The sequence below is a fragment of the Schistocerca cancellata genome, chromosome 3 (genome assembly GCF_023864275.1).
Source record: "Schistocerca cancellata isolate TAMUIC-IGC-003103 chromosome 3, iqSchCanc2.1, whole genome shotgun sequence".
Lineage (NCBI taxonomy): Eukaryota > Metazoa > Arthropoda > Insecta > Orthoptera > Acrididae > Schistocerca > Schistocerca cancellata.
The window spans coordinates 860,038,233-860,061,244 of NC_064628.1; the positions used below are offsets into that span (position 1 = coordinate 860,038,233).

A 23,012-nucleotide genomic window follows, 5' to 3' on the forward strand; every position below is an offset into this window, starting at 1 on the left:
GGACTACACCAGCAAGCCGATGGAGTTTTGGAACACTGTGATATTTAGCGACGAATTGAAGTTCAGTGTGTTCGGTTTTGATGCGAGAAAGTAAGTTTGGCGCAAGCCGAATACGCACCTCGACATCAAACACATGCATCCCACAGTCAAACACGATGGGGGCGGTATCATGATCTGGGACGGTAAGGCGGCGTCCGGCGTTGGAAATCTAGCTGTAATCCACGGTACAATGGATCATATGAGATACATCGACGTGTTGCGAGGTAATTTACTAGCTAGTGCACAGACATTGGGCCTTACTGGGGTGTTCAATTTCCAGCAAGACATCGATCCAAAACATACCGCCGTGAAAATAGGGAGTGGTTACTGTACAATGCCCCCAGAGGAGTTCTAACACCACCTCAGAGCCCTGATTTGAGCCCCATTGAGAACCTGTGGGCTCATCTTGACACACAAGTCAGAAAAAGGCGTCCGTCCGGTAAAAACGACTTGGAGAACGTGCTCCTGGAGGAATGGTCGAAAATTACCCCTGACATCACCCGGAATGTAATACAAAGCATTCCTAGGCGTTTACATGCTGTTATAGATGCTAAAGGGATGCACACTAACTATTAGAAGGTGAACATCAATGAAGAAAACGAACACACTGTCCGATTCATACGCTTGTGCCAATACTTTTTTGGATGCAGAAGAGCGATGTTTATTTTCATAACACTGTATGTTACTTTACGGACATGTGATTTGGAAATATTTGTAACCTGTGTAATGTAAGATGGCACGTGTGTGGGTTCCGTACTGAAATATATGTTTCGTTTAACCTACAACCACTAAAATGTAACTGTGCCAATACTTTTTGGTGCGATTGTATGTGTAAAATTCGTTGCAAGTGACTGGTGCGTTAAGTTTCTTTTTTACCCCCACCCACCTTACTGGCGCAGTGCTATCTTTCCAGATAGCAAGTGATATGAGTAGCAAGTTTGGTTGAATCGATCCAGTAGCTTAGGAGATGTAAATACACACTTACAGATCTCTTTATACTATATATAATAGAGATATAACGCTTGCTGTTAACAAAAAAAAAAACTGTGCTACATAATGGCCTCCTGGTCGAAAGGTGAAGAATAAATTAAAGCAGCAGCTGTTATTTCTTCAACCATCGTATATCTCCCGTTGCTATCGCTAGAATAATACCAGAGATATCAGGTCCCATACTCCCTACCAACCGTGGTTCTTGTCGAAGCGTGTGCCCTAGCGACACAGAAAGCCGTACCATAGGTCCATCGACATAGGAGGTAAAATAGCTCCACATTACGACCGCAAGGCGGGGATTAATCAGAGGATGTTGCAATAAAAAAAGGGAAAAAACTAGCGCTCTACCAGACTGTAACGAGGAATGTTAGAATCCGTAACTGAGAAAGACATGTAGCAGAATTTTAAAAGATAAATGGATAAGTTGCAGTTATATGCACGGAGCCCGCATCTCGTGGTCGTGCGATAGCGTTCTCGCTTCCCACGCCCGGGTTCCCGGGTTCGATTCCCGGCGGGGTCAGGGATTTTCTCTGCCTCATGATGGCTGGTTGTTGTGTGCTGTCCTTAGGTTAGTTAGGTTTAAGTAGTTCTAGGTTCTAGGGGACTGATGACCATAGATGTTAAGTCCCATAGCGCTCAGAGCCATTATATGCACGGTAGTGGGAATGGGTAAAGTGCTGTGGTGGAAAGAACGGCATTTCTGGCCATGTGAGTATAGGGTTATCAACAGATGTCAAATAGGGATAATTCAGAAGTGGGCCTAGTAATGAATAAGAAATTAAGAATGCTGGTGAGCTATTATGAACAGTACAATGAAAACATTATCGCAGCCAAGATAGACACGAATCATGTCAGGTAGCTCCAGAGATGATGTAGAGTTTGAAAAATGTATGATGAGATAAACGAAATTATATAGATAATTAAGGCAAACGAAAATTTGTCATGACAAGACTTCTACAGTAAGAAAACGAGTAAAATCAAAAATAGTAGGTCATGGACTGGGGGAAAGAAATGAAAGAGGAAGCTCCCTGGTAGTATTTTACACAGATCATAATTTGATCACGGTTAGCACTTGATTTAAAGAATATTGTGGAAGAGGCCTTAGATACCAGGAAGTTTCACATATTATGTAATGATAAAATAAATATTTAGAAACCAGATATTAACTCCCAGAGCTGTTCCCGGGGCACATGTGGATTCTGGCCATAATTTATTGCTTACCAGGTGTGAAACTCTACGTCGCCCAAGTATTTATTTATAGATGTGCCCAAGACTTTGTACATGTGTAATTTATTATTCACTTATAAAGCTTTTTTGTGTAAACCATTTAAAGTAGTATCATTCGGAACATGAAGAGTGTGTTTCCTTCAGTAATATGGCAGAGAGCCACGTAGAGGTGGCCGTGCGAAACGAAAAGTAGCTGACACTCATGTCCACGCCTGCAACAAGCAGGGTCTGGCGTTGTGCTTTCTTTATGGTCATAGCAGACATAAGCCCACCAGGAATTGTGCGCATTTAAAGCGAAATGGTAAATTGTCAGGAATAAATAGGCTTCGGGGTATAAAAACTCGCATGACTGCACCACTTTCCCTCAAAACTATCCGCTTCTATAATGTTATGTTGAGAGAGAGGTATCTTTAAACCTCTGTGAATGAAGGAGTCTGAGGAGCGAGATAATGCATGATGCTCTCAACAAGAGTTGTGCCGCACCTTCTTTCGGAAGGAGTTTCCTTAGGGCAAGTCAACACGTGAAGTTCTCAAGCCGCGGCACGTACCTCCTCACTATATTTATTGGATTGTTGAGACCGCATATTCTTCAGTATTTTAGCCGCTCTGGTGTATCCAGAAAGACTTGACCGTTTTCTAAACATTTTTATTCGTAAACAAAAAGAAACCAAAATGTAATGAATTGGCAATCAAATCACAAAATAAACCTAATAAATTTGTTTTTCGTAACAAAAGATATAATTAAAACCTATCGAAAGAAGCAAAGGAGTGTTGTTAAGTTTGTGACACACAAAGCGAAATCAGTAACTCGGTATATTCAGTCCAACTAAATTCGATGATAGTTTGTATTTGTCAAGATAAGATTTTGGCACTTAATTCTGTAAGTGACGTAAATTTCCGAAATTAGTTATGTCACTAAATTAGAAAAATTAAAGGCGCCACTTAATAGTTCTATGGCGTATTACGAAATAAAGTCTGTACGTTGCCTCCAGCTACGCTCATGTTACCTGTGAAAACCCCATTCGTGTAGTAGTTTTGTAGATCTCCCATTCTTGTCGTAATTTTGGCGATTAGCGTGTTCAGAGAGACGGGCAAGACGGTTTTACAGTTTTATTATTAGTGTAGAAGATATAGAAATGAAGTGCAGATTAAAAGGTGGAAAATTAAGGAATTTGAAGGAATCAGAAGTTGTGACGACATCAGAGGGAGCATTATAGACCGACTGACTGAAACAAGAGAAAGGAATACAATTCAGGACGAGTGGATGGCTTTGAGGGATGAAATGCTAGAAAGCAGATGAGAATCAAATAGGCAAAAAGACAGGATAAATCTGTGGCTTACACGGGACATGTAATATTTAGTTAACAGAAGGAGAAAATATTGAAATGTAGCAAATTAAGAAAACGAAAGGGAACACATATGCCTGAAAACGAGATTGATGGAAAGAGCAAAATGACTAAGCATAAAATTTGGACACATGTTTTATTTGAATTAGGCTGTATTATCGCTCGTTAAATATTTATTAATCTTCGTGTAACACTTACTGTAGCTTTTGGATCGTGAGACTAATACTAGAGAGTTTAGATAGGCATACACATCGTCTGTGCAGGAACAGAAGAAAATCGCTATTATTTGTACGACGCTTGCGGAGTACGTATGTTGCAGACGTCACCTACTGCGTCTGGATTTGTTCGTTAGGTCAATTCCGGCGTCACTCGATCATCGGCCGATGCTTTCGTGTTTAGAAAATAGAGATGTAATCGGTGAAGCTGCGGTTCACAAGCTGGCTGCTTTGTCACTGTGGGAGCGCCGTCGACAAAAGCATGAACCATGTCCCGCAAACCGACCCGCCTTTTGTCCCGGTGTTAACGGAGAGCTGCGGCGTTACTGAGGCGGCCGTTACTGCGGGAGCAGCTCGTGGCGTTAATTAGCGCCGCACAATGCACGTGAAGGCGAACTCGTGCTTCGCGAGAGCGCAACGCTGATCCTTGCAACAGAGACGCGTGAGAACGCGGCAACCTGCTCCCTTGTTACCAAGTGGAAGGGCGCGTGTCGTGCTGTACTGCGCAGTTCACCTGTCCGCATCATTCCGCCTCACGTTCGTATAATCCTCTAAAATTTTCTAAGGAGAGGATTTAATGGATTAGTCTTCTCCGATTTTCTTCTTACTTACAGGGTTCAAAGGTCACTGTCCAGACATCAATTTTCTGAAGCAGATGACGCAGTGTAAGAAAACAAAAAACAAAAAAAGTACTGTTATGTATCAAACATTTAACAGAACAACTTATTTTAGTGTTATTTGATATCTGTATTTATTATCTAATGAGAACGTTAATTAAGAAATTCTGAATATAATTTTTAAATAAAAGTACCATACTTTTTAAATTAGTGATGTGATAAAAAATAAAATTTGATTAGTTTTTTTATGAGAAATGCGAAATCTCTTAACGTTGTATGTATATAGGGTGTCTCAAAAATAATGCCACGATTTCAAAACTGCGTATGTATTGATAAAAAAATATTTTTTAGCTGTGTTATGCTCTATGTATCCATCAGCAGCAGCACGAACAACATTAGATGATAGCTAAATTAGTCATTAACACATTCTATCTGCCTTTATAGAAATTATGGCAGCTGTTATTCTGTTCTTCACTTCTTCTGTCTCACGAAGTAAAGGGGAGATGAACACACTTTCCTTCACTACCCCACGAGAAAAACTCGCAGGGGTTATGTCTAGCGGTCGTGGAGGCCAAGAAAGTATAGCAGTGTCTCGGGGTCCCGTGCGCCCTATCCAGCATTCTATTGGCACCCACCTACATAGGGAGAAATGATCACCACGATAAAATAACAGAAATCAGGGCTCGCACAGAAAAATTTAAGTGGTCGGTTTTCCCGTGCGCCGTTCTAGAGTGGAATGGTAGAGAGACAGCATGAAGATGGTTCATTGAACCGTCTGCCAGGCTCTTAATAACTGAGTAATCACGTAGAGGTAGGCAGAGTGTCATTGAGAAGCTGACTGGTTTATAGACCAAACGACGCTTTGACACCCTCCAGACAGTCGTATGAATCCTTGCCAGTTCTCTGCTTGCGCGGCGAGCACTTTCGTAGACCCCACTCAAACGTTTTGCCGAATTATTTCCACCATGCCATCAAAAGTACGAGGTACACCTAGACTCTTACCTTTGCACAAGCATCCTGTCTCTTGAGATTGCCGATGCCAACAACGAACCTTTTTGGGTGCAGGCGGATCAGTGTGAAAACGCCGACGAAAAGCACGCTGGACCGTAACCGCTGACTCATAATTTGCAGACAGCAGCTTACAGAACGTCTTCTGTTAAGCAGAAGCCATTATACTTCTACTTGACTGGAAGCTGTGAAAACGCATTGACTGACATCTAACGGCGATTTTCTGAAAGTCTAGGCAAAGCCCATTCAAACAACACACATTTCGTTGCCGGCACATCCCATGTTTTGTAATTATTACCTTCCAAAGACAGGTCATTCTTTTCGAATGAATGTGTGTGTGTGTGTGTTGTGTAATACTTCGTACACAGCGGTAAGGAGAGATGGGCTACAGTGTGGTGTGGCAACTGTCGTCGTAGGAAAGCTGGACAGGAGCAGAAATGATCAGCGAGAAGTAACACAACAAACAGAAGATTTATTTAACTTGTATTTCTCCAAACGTACGAAGACTCGGTACAAATGATTCAACAAGAAATAGAGTTCAGCAATCGCGATGTCCACAAGGATAAGGCTCTGGACTAGAGCACGAACGATGAAGACAGGCGGCGTCTGCGCAGCATCCCGTGGCGAAGTGGCTCCGGAGTGAGTGGACTGACTGGCTGCCGCAGTCAGGCGGCTTAGTACTTAAAAGTTTCGATAAGGAACCCATGTCCGGAAATGTGCCGTTTGTGTATAAAATACGGACCACTTCTCAAATCACCCGATATACAAGAAGTTATTGGGCGAATGTCCGAAGAATTTGCCACTTTCACTCCGTTAGTAAATGTGATTCCAATATGATGGCACACCCGCTCATTTTGTAAGTGATGTCCGCAAACATCTGAACCAAACGTACGGTGAAAGGTAGGTAGTGCGGGATGGACTAACTCCTTCACCACCATGGTCGCCAGATTTAATTCCTCTCGACTTTTTCTTTTGAACGTTATCAAGAGTCTTGAGTGTGAGATTCCTGTACAGTCGGAAGAAGATCTTCATTCACGAGTCTGGTGTCAGCAGAAATTAAGTCGCCACACAACAAGCTTTGTGGACCGTGTGCATGAAAACATGCGTCGCTGATACACCCTGTGCAACGAATAGCAGGCTCGCCACGCGGAGCGGCTCCTTAGAGCAAACAGGTTAAAGTTCATTGCCTCTACTGCGTGCGTACCGTGAAGCGGGACATTTGAGCCCTTGTTTCTGTGAAATACCTTCACAATACTGAAGAAGTCTGTAATATGCAGTAACAAAGCGTGCAAAACACAACACAGTGCAATGCAACAACCCTCAGATAGATGCAAATTACTGTGATGTGGATGCCGTCGCTGACGGAACAGATCCGCAAAGAAAATGTCAAATCAAAAATACCTTCAGCCGTCAGTATTTCAAGTTTTATTGTACTTGCGCGACCAGTTTCGGCGTTTCAATACATCTTCGGGCCCCGTGATTGACGTGTAAGAAGATTCCAACCTCGTGTACAATGGAAATAGGGGCCAGCGTTCTGTAACTAGTATCCATAGATTTCTTTTTTAACAGCGCGATCCCTTCATTGATCAGTTGCAAACTGCTAGACAAAGGCACTGTTAAAAAGAAGTCTACGGATACCAGTTGCTGAATGCTGGCCCCTATTTCGATTGCACATGAGGTTGGATTCTTCCAACACGTCGGTCAAGGGGCCTGAAACGCTGAACCTGAAAAATAAAATTTGAAACGCAGGTGGCTGAAGGTGTTCTTTATTTGACGTTTTATATTGAACAACTGAAGTACCTCAGGAATCCTGTATAAAGTCAGACTTAACAGAGGTTCGGCATAGCATCGTTTGTCGCTCTTCCATTGCATTCGGTGAAACCATACACGGAGTGCATATCGGCCAACTCTTAGTCAGTAAACCTGCCCATAGTATTATTGTGTAATACCGTTAACGCACAACTAACACTGTCAGAAAACAGAATCCTTGACAGAACCGTGCAGTACTGAATGCAAACAACTTCAGGCCAATGAGTTAAATGAAGACATTACTGTTGTCTACAGCAGCTATCGCGAACGAATGGAAAAAACATGCACAAAGTATACTGTCGACGTTTACACTGTGGTGTACCATTTTCGGTGCTATTCAAAGATCACTGGGGCAAGAAACCAAAGGCGATAACTCTGTAAAGAGCTGTCGGTGACGGGGGTCCCTTACACCGAAGCACTCAAGAGGTATCCCTGAAATCCCTGAACAATGTACGGGGTGACCATTATTGGACTATATGGAAAAAACGTAAATTAGTTACAAACTATTGCGTGCACACTCCTTTATTCAATATATAAACGTTACTACAGATATTCGGATTTAAGTTATTACATGTTCGATATGCCCGCCATCATTGGCGATGATGTGGCGCCGATGAATGGCGAAATTCTGCTTGATCCGGTCAAGTGTCGGAAAGTCGATGCTGTCGATGACCTGCTAAATGGCTGTTTTCAGCTCAGCATTGGTTTTGGGTTATTACTGTACACCTTGTCTTTAATACAGCCCCGCAAAAAGGAGTCGCCCCCATGTGTTCAGATCCGGAGAATATGACGGCCAATCGAGGCCCATGCGAGTCGCCTCTGGGTACCCCAGAGCCAGAATGCTGTCCCGAAAGTGCTCCTCCAAGACATCAGACACTCTCCTGCTTCGATAGGTCGAGCTCCGTCTTGCATGATCCACGTCGAAATCAGGATCACTTCGGATAATGGGGAATAAATCATCCTCAAAAACCTTCACGTAACGTTCGGTGGTCACCGTGCCATCAAAGAACATCGCACCGTTTATTCCCTGACTGGACATATCACACCACACAGTCACCCGTGGAGCGTGAAGAGGCTTCTCAATCGCGAAATGCGAATTCCCGGTACCCCAGATGCGCCAAATTTGCTTATCGACGAACACATCCAAATGAAAGTGGCCTTCGTTGCTAAACCAAATCATGCATGTGCATACTAATTCCCAACACGCCCCGCGGCCAACCATGCAGTTTGAATGTCCTAACGCAAACCGTTCAGAAGTCATGACGAATTTATTTCAAATAGTTCCATAATTGTCACCCTATATGTAAATTTATCGCTCGAGTTCTCAATCGCTCTGTGTATTGCGTGTATACGATGATTTTTTAAACGTACCGCAGTGATGTAGGAGCAATTCCTGACGAACAATTTGATATCAGGCCGGGAAACAACCTCAAATTGGCCTCAAAAGCCATCCCAAATACAACGCATTCGCTTTGCGCGAGATTTTTAATATCCTCTCGCTCTTTTACGCCATTGGCTTAGTGGTGCCCTTAAAAATCGTGAAAGTGACGTTTCTGTACATTTCTCCTCACAGTTTTGGAAATTTTGACAGCGTAAATTTAAATTTTTTGTTCCTCTGGCCTTCTGAGACAGCTGTGTTTGTAAGTGTTACGTTCGTATGATTAGTAATTTAAAACAAAAATATGTTATTTTTATCAAAAAATCTGATTTAGTATTTGTTAATTAACGTTTGCATTTCATAACAAACACAGAATTACTATAATATTTAAAAAAGTTGTTACTAATGAAAATCGAACTACCTATCTTGCAATGCCCGACGCGATTTTTTACAGTGCGTCGTACTGCTTCAGGAAATTGTTTGAAATTGTCTTTTCATATCAGTCGTTTACTGTACTAGCTCCCTTCATGTGACTCAAGATTTCGCGTTTTATTTCCTTTTTACAAATTATATCCAACATTACATTTATTTTAATTCAGAACCATCTCTTACTCGCAGTGGTAGAGTAAGGATTTGTGGGGTATAGTCTGCATAAATTATACAGCTGCGAGCTGTACACCGTTCCTTGTAGGTAAATTGAACAGCCTGTCTTGATACACCAACAATTCTGACAGCTACATTAATGTGAGGTCAGGGGCACGTCCTAACACGACAGCTCTTACTGCGCTGATCCCATACTACCGACTGGAATATACACGTCTCTCCACTGAAGTCAACAGTGGAGGGTCACATAATCGCTTGGTACCACTTCTGCACCATCTACAACGCTCCTAACGACCAGTGTGCTGCTGAGGTGATTAATAATCTGTCCCCTAAGATCACGTTTTGTTTTTGCGCTATTGACATGGCGTAAAGCAGTTTAACCAGTCTGCATGAGATGTGTTCAGTAGCTAGGGCCTTCCGGAACGCGGCTGTTCAGATTTCTATCCGGCCACCCTGATTTATATGTTCAGTGATTTCCTAGAACCGATTAATTTCAAATGCAAAGCCGATTTCTCTCTACATCCTTCCCCTGTCCGATCTTGAGCTCCGCGTGTAATGACATTGTCGTCGACTAAACGGGTAACCCTAACCCTCCTTTTTGGGAATGTCGGTGCGCTTCCTGAACGGAAGTTCTTGTGGCCAGGGGCCACTGAATCTTTGGTCACAAGTTCCTGGTGCTGTGTTAGATATTTTTGCATTTGTCAACGCTAGCCCTCCTTTCGTCTGTTGTTTAACATCAACGAATCATTAACGTCGACTTCGAAGCTGAGGAATTTCTTGTTGTCATCCGAAAATGCTGTGGAACCGTGCAGAGAGAACTACTGTGTTGCGTAAGTGCTGTCTTTTGAGGTCACATTGCAACACGACACGCGAACAAAGGAACGAGTTTTGCTCACGAGCACCGAATTAAATTTTTGAAACAATGAAGTACCTCACAAACAATGCCTCCATTTTTGTTTGTGCTTTCCACCTACATGATTACGCCAACTCTTCTCTGTAGTGGAAAAGTGTGCACTCTCTCGTCTGCAGTCTTGGAACTCGTGAAATATATGTGTATTTAGGCTTACGTAATAACGATCACATATTGCAGCGCCGTTTGCTCATAACGACGGGGCTGCGTCTTTCTGTGATTCGGTCTTTTACAATTGGAAAAACTGGAGTTGAAGGTACGAAGATGCTGTCAGTACGACGAGCGAAGTGGCGCAGTGTAAAACGATTCAGGACTCAAAAAAGTAATTACAAAACAACGCAGAAGTGAGAAGGAGAACCCACACCGGGTCACTACCACTTACATTATGACAATGTGGCTTGTGAGGTTTTCGATTTCCATAAACTCTTACAATCTCTTTTTCACATTTGCATAGGTGTCTTAGTGTTGATGTTCGTCGTGGGATCGATCGATTGAAAACGATGCAGGCGATTTCCCTCCCCATCCTCTCCCTACCCTCGCTTGTGCCCTGTCTCTAATGACATAGTTGACAGCGTGACGTTAAACACTAGTCTTGCTTTCTTTGATAGACTGTACTGGATGCTGGGAATGGAAGAGAATTACGGTCAGGATCCTGGCTGAAATACACCCACAAAGTGCAAGTGCAAAAAGAAAAAGTAGTAAAAGATACCCAGTTTTGCAGCCATGGTTCGAAAAATCCAAAAATGCTGGAAAATACTAGCATCCATTTTGCGATGACTTCTCGACACAAGTTATCTTTCCCCACTAACTTGCACATAATAGGCTTACTGGACAGACTTTACGTGCAGGTCGATTCCCTAAAGGTCGGTGACGATGTAAATTACGTCCTCTTGCCGTGGAAATGCTATGAGACAAGCAGGGCTGAATTTTTTAATAGAGCCATTCAGCTTTAATGGCTGCCTACCGCTTTGCACATCCCATTTCCTGGACATCCAGAGAGAACTGCATGTGACGCCTTACAGCGAAAGCAGGCATGAAAATCTAAAAGGAAAGAACTGAAAGACATTTATGGTTGAAAACAATTGGTTAAGCATGAATCTGTGCCTAGCACTATAACCGTACTTCAGCAGTTTTGTCAGGTTAATAGGAGATTGCAGAAACGTATTCTACGTTACATGTTTTGACATTATTTGCATTTGCTTACAAAGGTTCGTTGTTGTGCAATATTTATAACAGTACATCAGGCGCATACATAAAACATGTATTGGACGTTAAGTACTTTCTATCTAGACCTCTGTGTAACTTTGATAGTGTGCCCTGAAGTATGCGCATCAAAATGGACAAATGACACTTTATTAAATTTTGTAGACACTTCTAACATATCACAGCTACAAAGCGTCTAAGTTAGCAGTTACCTTTTGAGATATTGGAGGTGCATGCTGTCCATTGTAAGATATACGAGGGTTGCCCAGAAAGTAATGCACCGTATTTTTTTCTCTACCGAAAACAATGCTACGAATGCGAAACGTTACGTATCTATTATTTGAAGTCTCCTGAGTTAGCGCGCTAAGTTTCCGTCACTTCCGACTCATAGCGTAGTTACAGGATAGTTTCAAAATGGCGTCTGTAGGTGATGTACGTTGCAAGCAACGTGCCTTCATTGAATTTCTCACTGAAGGGAAAGAAACTGGGGAATATTCACAAACGCTTGTGCAAAGTCTATGGGGAATACGCTGTCGACAGAACCACTTAGTCGCTTGGCACGGAGGCGGCTCCGCGGAGCTCCACGGTTCGCAGCAGTCGGGGAGACCATGTACGGCTGTCACACGTGACCTAGCCCCCTCGGACTTCCACTTGTTTGGTCCATTAAAGGATGCCATACGTGGAAGACATTTTGAGTACGATGAGGCGGTGATTCACACAGTAAAGCACTGGCTGCGCCACCAGGACAAGGATTGGTACCGACAGGGAATACACGCCCTTGTTTGGCGTTGGAGGAAGGCCGTAGAACGCGATGGAGATTACGTGGAAAAATAGGGTCTGTAGATAAAACACCATGCTTTCGTGTGTGTAATTCTCATTATGTTCAATTTAGAATTGTTGAAGAAAAAAAATGCTGTGCATTACTTTCTGGGCAATCGTCGTACAAACTTAAAATACTAGCACTCGAACATCAGTGAAGTAATTGAAATATTTGCCTCACACTGGGCGGCAGTTCATGTTTCATCGCAAAGAATCGAGCCACTACTATAAAACACTGCCGCCGGCCGCTGTGGCCGAGCGGTCCTGGGCGCTCCAATCTGGAACCGCGCTGCTACTACGGTCGCAGGTTCGAATCCTGCCTCGGGCACGGATGTGTGTGGTGTCCTTAGGTTAGTTAGGTTTAAGTAGTTCTACGTTGTAGGGGACTGATGACCTCAGATGTTAAGTCCCGTAGTGCTCAGAGCCATTTGAACCAAAACACAGGCAAGTAGTAGTCTTCTGATGACTTCGTTGTCGACTGAACATCAATACCTCAAAAATTAGGAACAACAACAACGACACGTTCATTGGAGGGCTGCGATCGAACTCTTCCATTTTCGTCACGTTGATCGGTAGTTTGCTAGTCCGCGTGCCGTGCTGTTACGTAAATCGAGAGTTGCTTACGGCTCGGCGTTGTGAAGTCAGAGAACTGCACTCGCGCCGTTATCACCGGCACCGTTGTTTACCGCGCTGGGCCCGTGACGTCAGCGGAGCGGGCGCTCGGGCGCATTCGCGATCCGAGGTGAAATCGGGAGAAAACGGCACGGCGCGGCGAGAGCTGCTCCTGGCGAACGACTCGCAGCGGCAACAGGCGCTGCTTGCCATGTCTCGTTTCGCGACCGCGGTCGCCGCGCCGGCCACTGCTTTCCTCTCGTCCGCGTTGACAGCCGCAGGCCGAACTCTTCTCTAAATATTCACCTTCGAAATTTATACAAGCCAATTCATGATAAATGTTTTGAACTCTGATGGTGGTACCTCAAAAACATCGCTTTAGAAAGATCCAACATCGTCTCTAGGCGATGAGAATAAATGATCACAAATTGTTGTTTACCAAAGGGAGCAGTGGTATCCCCCGCGAGAAATGGTTCAAATGGATCTGAGCACTATGAGACTTAACTTCTGAGGTCATTAGTCCCCTAGAACTTAGAACTACTTAAACCTAACTAAGCTAAGGACATCACACACATCCATGCCCGAGGCAGGATTCGAACCTACGACCGTAGCGGTCGCGCGGTTCCATACTGTAGCGCCTAGAACCGCTCGGCCACCCCGGCCGGCCCCGCGAGAAAATAGAACAGCTAAGATAAGGTAGTCCGTGAGATTTGGACCAATTATTTTCCTAAAATTAATTGAAGCGTTTGCAGTGAAGTGTTCTGTGTCATGCAAGACGCGAGAAAATTAATTTTGTCGATCTTTTGTTTGACACAACTATTATTGCGGAAGTCGCTACAGGTAGAAATGAAACACGATAAACTGTGAATAAATATTTACAGACTGTTGTGTGACTCAACCAGTGTACATATCTGGTGCGAACTGCGTTGAATAAAACGAACTTGGTGACTCCAACATTCAGAATGAACTTTTGAGTTTTTTAAATAGAATACGAGTATTTATAGTGGAGACGCAGTGCTCGCTTAGAAGTGCAGAACAATCGCCATTGCGACGAAAGTGTTACGTTCTCATTAAATAAAGCAGAATAAGAGAATGTAAGGACAAATAGAAGTCGCTAGGCAATAAACAAAGTGAATACGGTCGATAAGACATGAATTGTATGTTTTTCTCCACCATGAAGGATGATGCGAAGTGTTTTTTTTCCTCACCGATGGCTTGAGGCATCTACTCGATCAGAAGCCGTATAAAACTTCACATTACCTGACTGTGAAATATTGTCGGACTCTCCTAAAACAACAATTTATATAATTTATAGTACACATAGTTTATATAACTGAACAAGAGGAGAAAACTAAATGTTCCTCGCCAAGAATTTCGAAACAGCGAATGAACCGCCTTCAGCAGTCATCAGCTCTTCATCACTGCATGAGTCAGGGCAGCATGAACAGTGATCCATTGTCTGTTCTGTTCGTCTGGAATATCCCGATTTGACGAGAGTGTCCCAGGATTTACCAACACCGAATCTTAGTCTGTTCAATGATGTCCAGGTAGACCAGTCTAAAGTAGCACAAGGCTCTAGACAGGCAGCAGGATTCATCCATGTTTGAAGTTGCTTATATATAGCTGCGCACGGTTGTTCTCTGGTGGCACGTGAGGACGTAGAGCTGACACTGAACGGAAGAAACTTGTGGATTTCAAAGTAGATCTTGGAGATTGATGGCCGTGGTATACGTGCAAATGATTTAATTCAATTTCCTTTTCTTTTAAACGTCTGCAGCCACTTCACGACGTATACTAGGTGGTAGAATACTTGCTAAGCAATAAACCGTGACCGTAGATGTTGGATATACAGTGATGAGTCGTGCAGTTTCTGTTCAGTGCAATATTCACTTGCCTTGCGTGGGCACAGCTGTACCATACAGGGGAAGCATATTCTCTACTGAGAAACAGAATGCCGGGGCCAAGGATTTGATGGTTTGAAGTAGGGACTCCCAGTTGCTGCTAGTGCATTTCCGAATGATGTTAATTTGGGCTGACACTCAGTCTTAATTGTTCTTCGATCCTATGAAGCAGTTATCGTGACCTACCCAATGTAACCCAAGAAATAAACGATTATATTGATCTTCTCGAACGAGCTACTTTTGGCGATTTCTGTTCGTCTTGGTACACCCAATTGGTATTTTATTTCCGACTCGTACGACTATATTCTAGTTCTGTGTCCTTTTATGATGTTGTATGTCTGTTTTGCATTCCCTCACTCTAATTATTTGAACATTTACTTACGCTAGTTGCGCGGGATCCATTAAGAGCAGGTCTTTTCTATAGCTAAATGTCCATGCAAAATCAAATGTGCTGCGGGTTTCAATATGGGTAGGATGGCCATGTCTCCCGCTAAGTCAAATGCCGAACCTCTTCAGTCAGGTCGCGCGAGGCATCGATGTTTCTCTGAAAAACAACCGATTTCGGTCGACGTTCACTGAATTCATCGCTGACGGACGCACAACAACGCTGTAATTCTGCAATCCAGTCGTAAACCGCCTTTCCTGAAGGTGACTAGTCTTCTTCTTTTCGTTAGTGTTTATCCCTTTCAGATTCGGAGCTCCTTTGTACTCATGTTTTGGTAAAGTTATTTCATTCAACTTAGTGGACGGATGTCCATGCCCCTTCTGTCGCCACAGTCGTTTGCAGTCCCTGTGTGTGAATTGCAGAGACGTTGTGCTTTGTGTGACCGTATTTTAACCAGTTTTGATCGTAATTTTTGTGGCGGAAAGTGGGGACCACCCCACCATTTGCCTAAACGAGCGTGGGGAACAGCAAAAAATCCACACCCAGAATGGCCGGTGCACCAACCAAGGTTGTTAATCGGCGACGCGGATTCGATCCGAATGTGGCCCACCTTCTCAGTTCCCTCAAGCTAGCGCGTTGCGATATACGGTTAGGTTCTTTTCTGAAGGTGTTTGATTACCAGAAATCGAACAAAGCTGTTTGAAGTATTTTTGTTGAGTCAGGACTTCACGAAAATTGTAGATAATCATCGAATGAAAACCTTCATTGAAATTTCAATTTTTTCGTGACCCTGTCTCATTATACGTTCTTTCCAAACAAACTACACTGACAATTTCGAAGCCACCTGTGTTTTAACGAATGAAAAAAATTAAAATAATAGTAAAATCATATCTCAACAAAACCTCTTGGTAGCCTTTGGAAAAAAAAAAATGTTAAAATGCGACCATCGTTGTTCATTAGTCTGGTGTGCCACTGGCACTTTCCTATGAATGAGCATGACATAACAGCCTAACATCGTCGTTTCTGATTTCCATGCTGACAGAACGTATTACCTCTGGACTTAATCTGCAGTGGTAATGTGCGATAGCTTACCTGGTGACAGTTGTAATCTTTCGACGGTGCTGTAAACACGTGGTAAGGTTTCACACTTCGGCCGTTCGTCGACTGGCGCAAAACAACTCCTGCGCAAATGTGGCATGAGAGTCGGACACCGGTCACTTGAGAGTTTGACCCTTTTTACTGCATTGTACGAGGCCTATTCGGAAAGTAAGCTGCGATCGGTCTTAAAATGGAAACCAGTGAGAAAATAAAAAATGTTCTATTTCCAACGGTTAGGTACACCTTCCAGCTACTTCTCTACTCAGTCGCCGCTCCTATTTAGACATTTGTCGTGCGTTTTATCAACTTTACAATACCCTCGTCACAAAAGGAAGCCGCCTGTGCGTTCTGCCACTCCCTACGCTGGTCTACAGTTCGTCGTCTGTGCCAGAACGTTGTCTCCATAGCTAGCGGTTCATGTGAGCACAGATGGAATTCAGGGAGAGTCAATTACGAGCTCTACTATGGGTGTTCAAACACTTTCCATCTTAAACGCTGCAGGAGCATCTACATCGACCCTTCAGAGTGCGGCCGAGAGTTGTCACGCAGAAGAAAACGTATGACAGTTATGTTATGTGGGCTGCATGACATCAGGCGAAATCTAACACCAGGCCTTCATACTTGGCGAGAGACGCTATTGTTCTAAGCATCGTGCGCTCGGAACTGAAAATAGCAACGTGTCGCAATCGACGGGCATACTAGAGACACTGTGCAACATATCTAATCAAAGCTAATGAGTCTTATTACAGAAAGTAAATGATTACAGTACTTAACTTTGTATTTACACAGATGTGTCGCAAGCAAAGGGCGACAGAGAAAATAAGCAAGTTTCTCCAGTATAGACAATTCTACATAGCAGGAATCGAATTGACTAGGCTTGATGCTATTCTTGAACTGGGTCGCGGCCAGTCGGGCGCGGCGCGTATGTTCTCTTCGCATAGGGGCCGTTGCTGTTGCATTGTCGTCCTGGAGAGGGGTCGGTCAGCGTGCAATTGGCTGACGTCTTCTTCACAGCCCTTTCTGCTCTCTCGTTCCCGACTGGCGTGCCGGCGCTTGACTTTACGCCGTAACAGATTCGTCTCATGATAAATTGTTACACTACCTGTTTCTGCACTATTAACAAAAAGCATTTTTTTAAATTGTAAACTTCAAAGCAAACAGGAGTCTTTCTTGAAATAAAATACTTTTCCGCCGGTTTGTATCCTTTTTGTGTAATGATTGAACTAAGATTTTCAGTTAGCTTCTCGAACAGTTTCTTCGACATCCTATATATTGCTTTAACTTCACTTCACCTTATATGTTCTTACGTTAATACGAAAGCTGAACGTGTGTCATTATCGCAAATGAATGGGCGAATTCAATATTTCCGCTTTTTTTTAAGCATACTTAAAGTACCAATATGCAGCGAGAAGATTACGAACTGCATTGGTTGCCGTTGTGGAGCAGACCAATAAGCTCAACACTAAACTGGAGAGACTAGCATACGAAGCCAAGTCGTGACGCAATGCGTCACAGCCGCCGTGATGGATCGGACAAGCGTCAAATCCTTGTACTAAACAGGAGAAATGAAATTCTTGTTGACTCATACTACGTGGCACTGTCTAGGTTTAGCTTGTAGTTCGGTGGAAGAATCGCTTCAAAGTCGCAAGCACAAGCAGTAATAACAACCCTGAATGTCCTCGTCAATAAGGCGTACCCGCCAAACACCGTCACGATTTTCTATGCAATGACGCTTTTGAGTAGTCTCTCTAGTTTAGTGTTGAGCTCTCTGGAGCAGACTGACAATGACCAGCACTTCTGAGTCGATCGCCAGAGTTGCGTGCAGTGCGACTCCCATTCAGTTGTAGCGGAAAAGTCAGTTTGCAGTCACCTTACAGTTTCATTGAACCAATGTACCAGCAGCCTTAACACGTTCTCGCTGCCGTACACTACTGGTGGCTCAGATATTTATTTATTTATTTTAAATTTTCGGGACAGCGCGAACGCAATCCCGGTTACCAAAAATTATGCGCCCAAGTTAAGCGCACGACTCTGCCAGTTATGGTACCAGGAATACACTGACGCATGATTTATTATATATGAGCCAGGCGCAGCGAACAGCTGTGAATGTACGAAGCGTATTCGGAAAGTAAGGTCCGATTAGGTGGGAAATGGAAACCGCTGTGAAAATCCGATGGCACTTCGCACAAATGTGTTGGGCAGTGTCTTTACTGTGCCTTTCGATAGCTTCACGCTACTCTTTTCACGTTAGAGCGCAAAGTGATCACGTAGAAATGCCGAAAACAACAGTGATCTCCCGCCAAGTATGTGGATCTGGTGAGACATTTCGCATGAAGCTATGCAACCCACATAACATAAATGTCGTGTGTTTCTTTCTTCAAGACAATTTTCAGCCGCATTCTGCAGGGGCAATGAAGACGCTCCTGCAGCTTTTTCGATGGAAAGTGTTGATCACCCACAATACAGCCCTTAATTGGCTCCCTTCATCTATGCTCACACGAACGACTGTCGACGAAGACAACATTTTGGCACAAACAACGAAAGGCAGATCAGCGTAGAGAATTGGCGGAAAGCACAGGCGGCTGCTTTGTGTGACGAAGGTACTGGAAAGTTTGTACAACGCCACGACAAATGTGTAAGTCGGAGCAGCGACTATTTATTGAGGTAGCTGGAAGGGATGGCTAACTGTTGTTGATTTTCACTGTGATTTTCGTTTCACGAACGATCGGATCTTACTTTCGAAACAGCTGTCGTGATTTTGCGTGAGCCGTCAACGACAGAGCTTTCTGAAAAAAAAAAAAAAAGTAAATATCACATAATTTGTGATTAAGTGAGTGTAAAATTATTTTACATATTTTAAAAGAATGGACTTAACGCCACTTACAAAATGAAAGGTAAATATATTAATAAAGGCAGCCTAGAGCATTTGAGTATGATAGTCGGCCGGCCGAAGTGGCCGTGTGGTTAAAGGCGCTGCAGTCTGGAACCGCAAGACCGCTACGGTCGCAGGTTCGAATCCTGCCTCGGGCATGGATGTTTGTGATGTCCTTAGGTTAGTTAGGTTTAACTAGTTCTAAGTTCTAGGGGACTAATGACCTCAGCAGTTGAGTCCCATAGTGCTCAGAGCCATTTGAGCCATTATGATAGTCGCCCCAGAGCGAGGAATAGGAATAGCAGCGCCCACAGCGAGAAAAACAATTCTCTGCGCCGGCGTTAACGTGTTAAAGTATCTGTACGCTTTATTTATTAAACCATTAACAGTGCCATTACTTCACCTCGAAATAAATACAGTAACAGCATAATGTGTTTGTGACTCCTCAGAAAATTAATGGACCTTTTTCTTTCCCAGGGCCTACCTCGAGGACGGCCAGCTATCAGCCACTGCATCTCTAAGTCTTCCGTTAATCAGTATGGTGAGTTCCTACACGTACATATATTTTCGATATGGCTTTGAGGCGTTCCATGCAGCTCGAGCCTTCTGGAGCTTTTTTTGCAGATTCAGTATTAAAATAGCAGCTATAGCTGCTACGGGAAGATGTTCATGAAGGCAGACAAATCCAGTACGTAGTAACTTTGCTCTGTGTAATCCACTCACTGTTGATGGCCTGGACGTGTATAGCATTGTTGCAGTTTGAAATTAGAGCCTTCTCATATCACACCTCAAGTAAACTTTACGAATAAGCATTTGGACAGTTAAAGTACAGTTTAAGGGATCATATTTGAAGCGTTTGATGTGCTTTAACACAATTCCGTAGGAAAAATTTATTATTTTACTGGATACGTAACAACGCGGTTTGAAAAATAGAGAGTATCGTGTAGTGTCCGATTGAAAGACAATTTCGTAAGACAGGGCTAAAAGACTGTAGTTCTGTGACAGTCACTCATAAGTCCAACAAACTTGTGATCGTTAGTGCTGCCCTGCTTTGTATACGTACAATATTTCCTGACAGTTCTATTTGGTGTGGCGCCCATGCAATCGAGCAGTGTTCTAGGATTGGTTGCACGAATGTTTTGTAAGATATCTCCTTTGAATAATGCCTGCATTTTTCCACTATCTTACCATGAAGCGAAGTCTGTCAACTGCTTTATACCTGCGACTAATCCTGTGTAATAATCCCATTCCGTATCTCTTGAAATTGTTACACCCAGGTGTTTATAGGACTTGATTGATTGCAATTATGAGTCATTGATATGGTAGACATTTGATGCAACGTATTTGCGTTTTGTGAACTACAGAATTTTACATTTATGAACATTTAAAGCAGTTTTTCAGTCTTTGCACCACTCTGGGGAATCTGATCTGATTGGATATCGGTGTGGTATTTTTTTTTTAATCTTCTACATTATTTGGTTGCGTCATGTTTCCCTTCAATTTCTTCTACCAGAATCGACATTTCCATCTACTACTTTGAAATAGATAACTGCATCATCAGCGAAAGTCTGAGATCATTAATATACAGGGTGATTCGATAACAAAGAATGGATTTTAACTGTTTGTTACAAACTATAAAAGACAGAAACACATTGAGCATGTCACTAGATAGAGGAAGGTCACAGTTTTGACGCAGCTGGACTGTTGTTTGTTTGTGGCAACATGGCGGCTACACCAAGAGAGAAATTATTTTATGTGTTGGAATTTAGCGCGAAGTCAATCCACTGTTCATGTGCAACGTGATTCCGCTGTCCAGTCACAAGCAGATTTATGACTAGCATACAAAATTGTAGGAAGTTGGTTGCATATGCATAGGATCCACACTCGTGTGACGAAAATGTCGAGCGTATGCTAGATGCGATCACGCGGAGCAACCTGGAAGTCAAACCAGTGAGGCGTGTTCTGAAACGACGCCTGTATATGAAGCCTTACAAGTTGCAGTTACTGCAGCAATTGCGTCCCGGCAACCATAATACAAGGTACAAATTTTCAATTTTTAGTTCTACAGGATATGGCAGAGGACACTTTTTCCGAACGACTCATCTTTTCAGACGAATCGATGGTTAAAGTAAACCCCCACAATGTAAGAATTTGGGGCTCTTAAAATTCTGACACAGTCGTCGAATATGAAGGAGACCGCGTATTTTGTGCTGTTTCTGTTCCCAAAGTTTATGGACCTTTCTATTTTGCGAAGGAAACTATGACAGGAAAGACATACCTGGACATGCTGCAAAACTGGTTGTTTCCTCAACTTGACGAAGATTCCATTCCAATGATTTCATTTCTATTCATGATAGCGTGCCGCCTCGCTTTCACCTTGACGTGCGGCGTTGTGTTGACAGCACCACCCTACAACGTTGGACTGGAAGAGGTGGACAAGATGCTGTTCATTGTTTTTCGTCTCCCAGGTCGCCAGACCTCAATCCTCACAGTTTTTTTTCTCTGGAGGCCCATAAAAGACATAGTCTTTGTCCCACCATGACAACTACTCTTCAGGATCTGAAAAATCGGATTGTTGAAGCTGTCGACACAATAAAAAGGGACCTGTCGATTGGTGTGTGGAATGAAATGGACTACCTCGAGCAACGCATGGTGCTAATGTTGCGTGTATGGTATAGTGTCTGTGCGAACATAAAACTTTGAACTTTCCCCTATCCAGTGACATGCCCAATGTGTTTCTGTCTTGCACAGTTTGCCTGTAGTAAACAACTGAAATTTGTCCTTTCCTTTTGAATCACCCTTTATAACATGAACAACAATGGTCGCAACATATATCTCAGAGGCACCCCTGAAGCTACTTCTACATATGTCGATGACCCTTCATGGAAGACTGCTGCCACGTCTGCCGTATCAAACAGTCATCAAACGACCCACAGATTTCATTTCTACCCCCTATGATTGTAGTTTCGTTAGTAAGCATTGGAAGTCAAAAGTTGCTGCGGCTACCTGACTGACTCGATCCATGCCTTTCAGAACGACATGTGACAAAAGCGCGAGTTGGCTCTCGCGTGACCATTGGTTTCGGAATCAGTGCTCGTTGGCACGGAGCCTAATCGGTTCGAGATACGTCGTAACGTCTGAGCTCAGAATATGTTCTATGAGTCAAATGGAGGTCAGTGATATTGGACAACAGTTTTGTAGGTCGCTTCCGTTACTCTTCATGTAACTGTTGTGACGTCTGAACAGTTTTATGTTCGAAGAATCTACGGTATAATATATTTAAGAGAAGGTCTACTTCAGCACCAAATTTCGCATTGAACCTAACAGAGATTCCAACGGCCCACAGTCCCTTCGTAGACGTCCTCTTTCTTGCGTCAAAAGTGGGAAAATCAGACTTCCTAATTGGATCTGTTGGCGCCAGATATGCATGACATTGTCACGTAGCCTAAATTTATTTCCAACCAGATTCACAGCGTACCAACGTAAAATCTGCCAGAAAATCGCATTATCTCTCTCTGCGAACCTGACTAGAGAAATTAAACATGTGAACTACCGAAAATATCCGTAATATGATCAGTCAAAAAAATACTCATCATGGCAATAGTGCGCCAGATATTTTCCTTAATATTTTACAACAGTTGTTCTGCGTACTGAACCAGGTCTCATTTGCTTGTGTAAAAAAAATTGATTACAAACTGAGGATTCAGATGTTCCCATGGAACTTCGTTCAGAAACCATCCATAGAAATGAACATAAGCAAGTTGGTCGGAATGGCTAATCCTGTCCGCGCAATTGTCCGACCTTCGTCTACATCTACATAAACACTACAAGCCACCGTACGGTGCGTGGCGGAGGGTACCCTGTACCACTACTTGTCATTTCTCTTCCTGTTGCACTCGCAAATACAGCGAGGGAGAAACGACTGTCTGTACACTTCCGAATGAGCTCTAATTTCTCGTGTCTTATCTTCGTGATCCTTA

The 23,012-nt window shown here is 43.2% G+C and overlaps 1 long non-coding RNA gene across 1 annotated transcript in view; it reads left to right on the forward strand.

The window, feature by feature from the left end:
- LOC126177125 (uncharacterized) overlaps positions 1 to 23,012 on the forward strand; it is a 347,747-nt gene that overhangs the window by 232,806 nt on the left and 91,929 nt on the right. Inside the window, exon 2 of the long non-coding RNA XR_007535752.1 lies at positions 19,510 to 19,573. This is a non-coding gene — a long non-coding RNA (uncharacterized LOC126177125). The remainder of the gene's footprint in view (positions 1 to 19,509; positions 19,574 to 23,012) is intronic.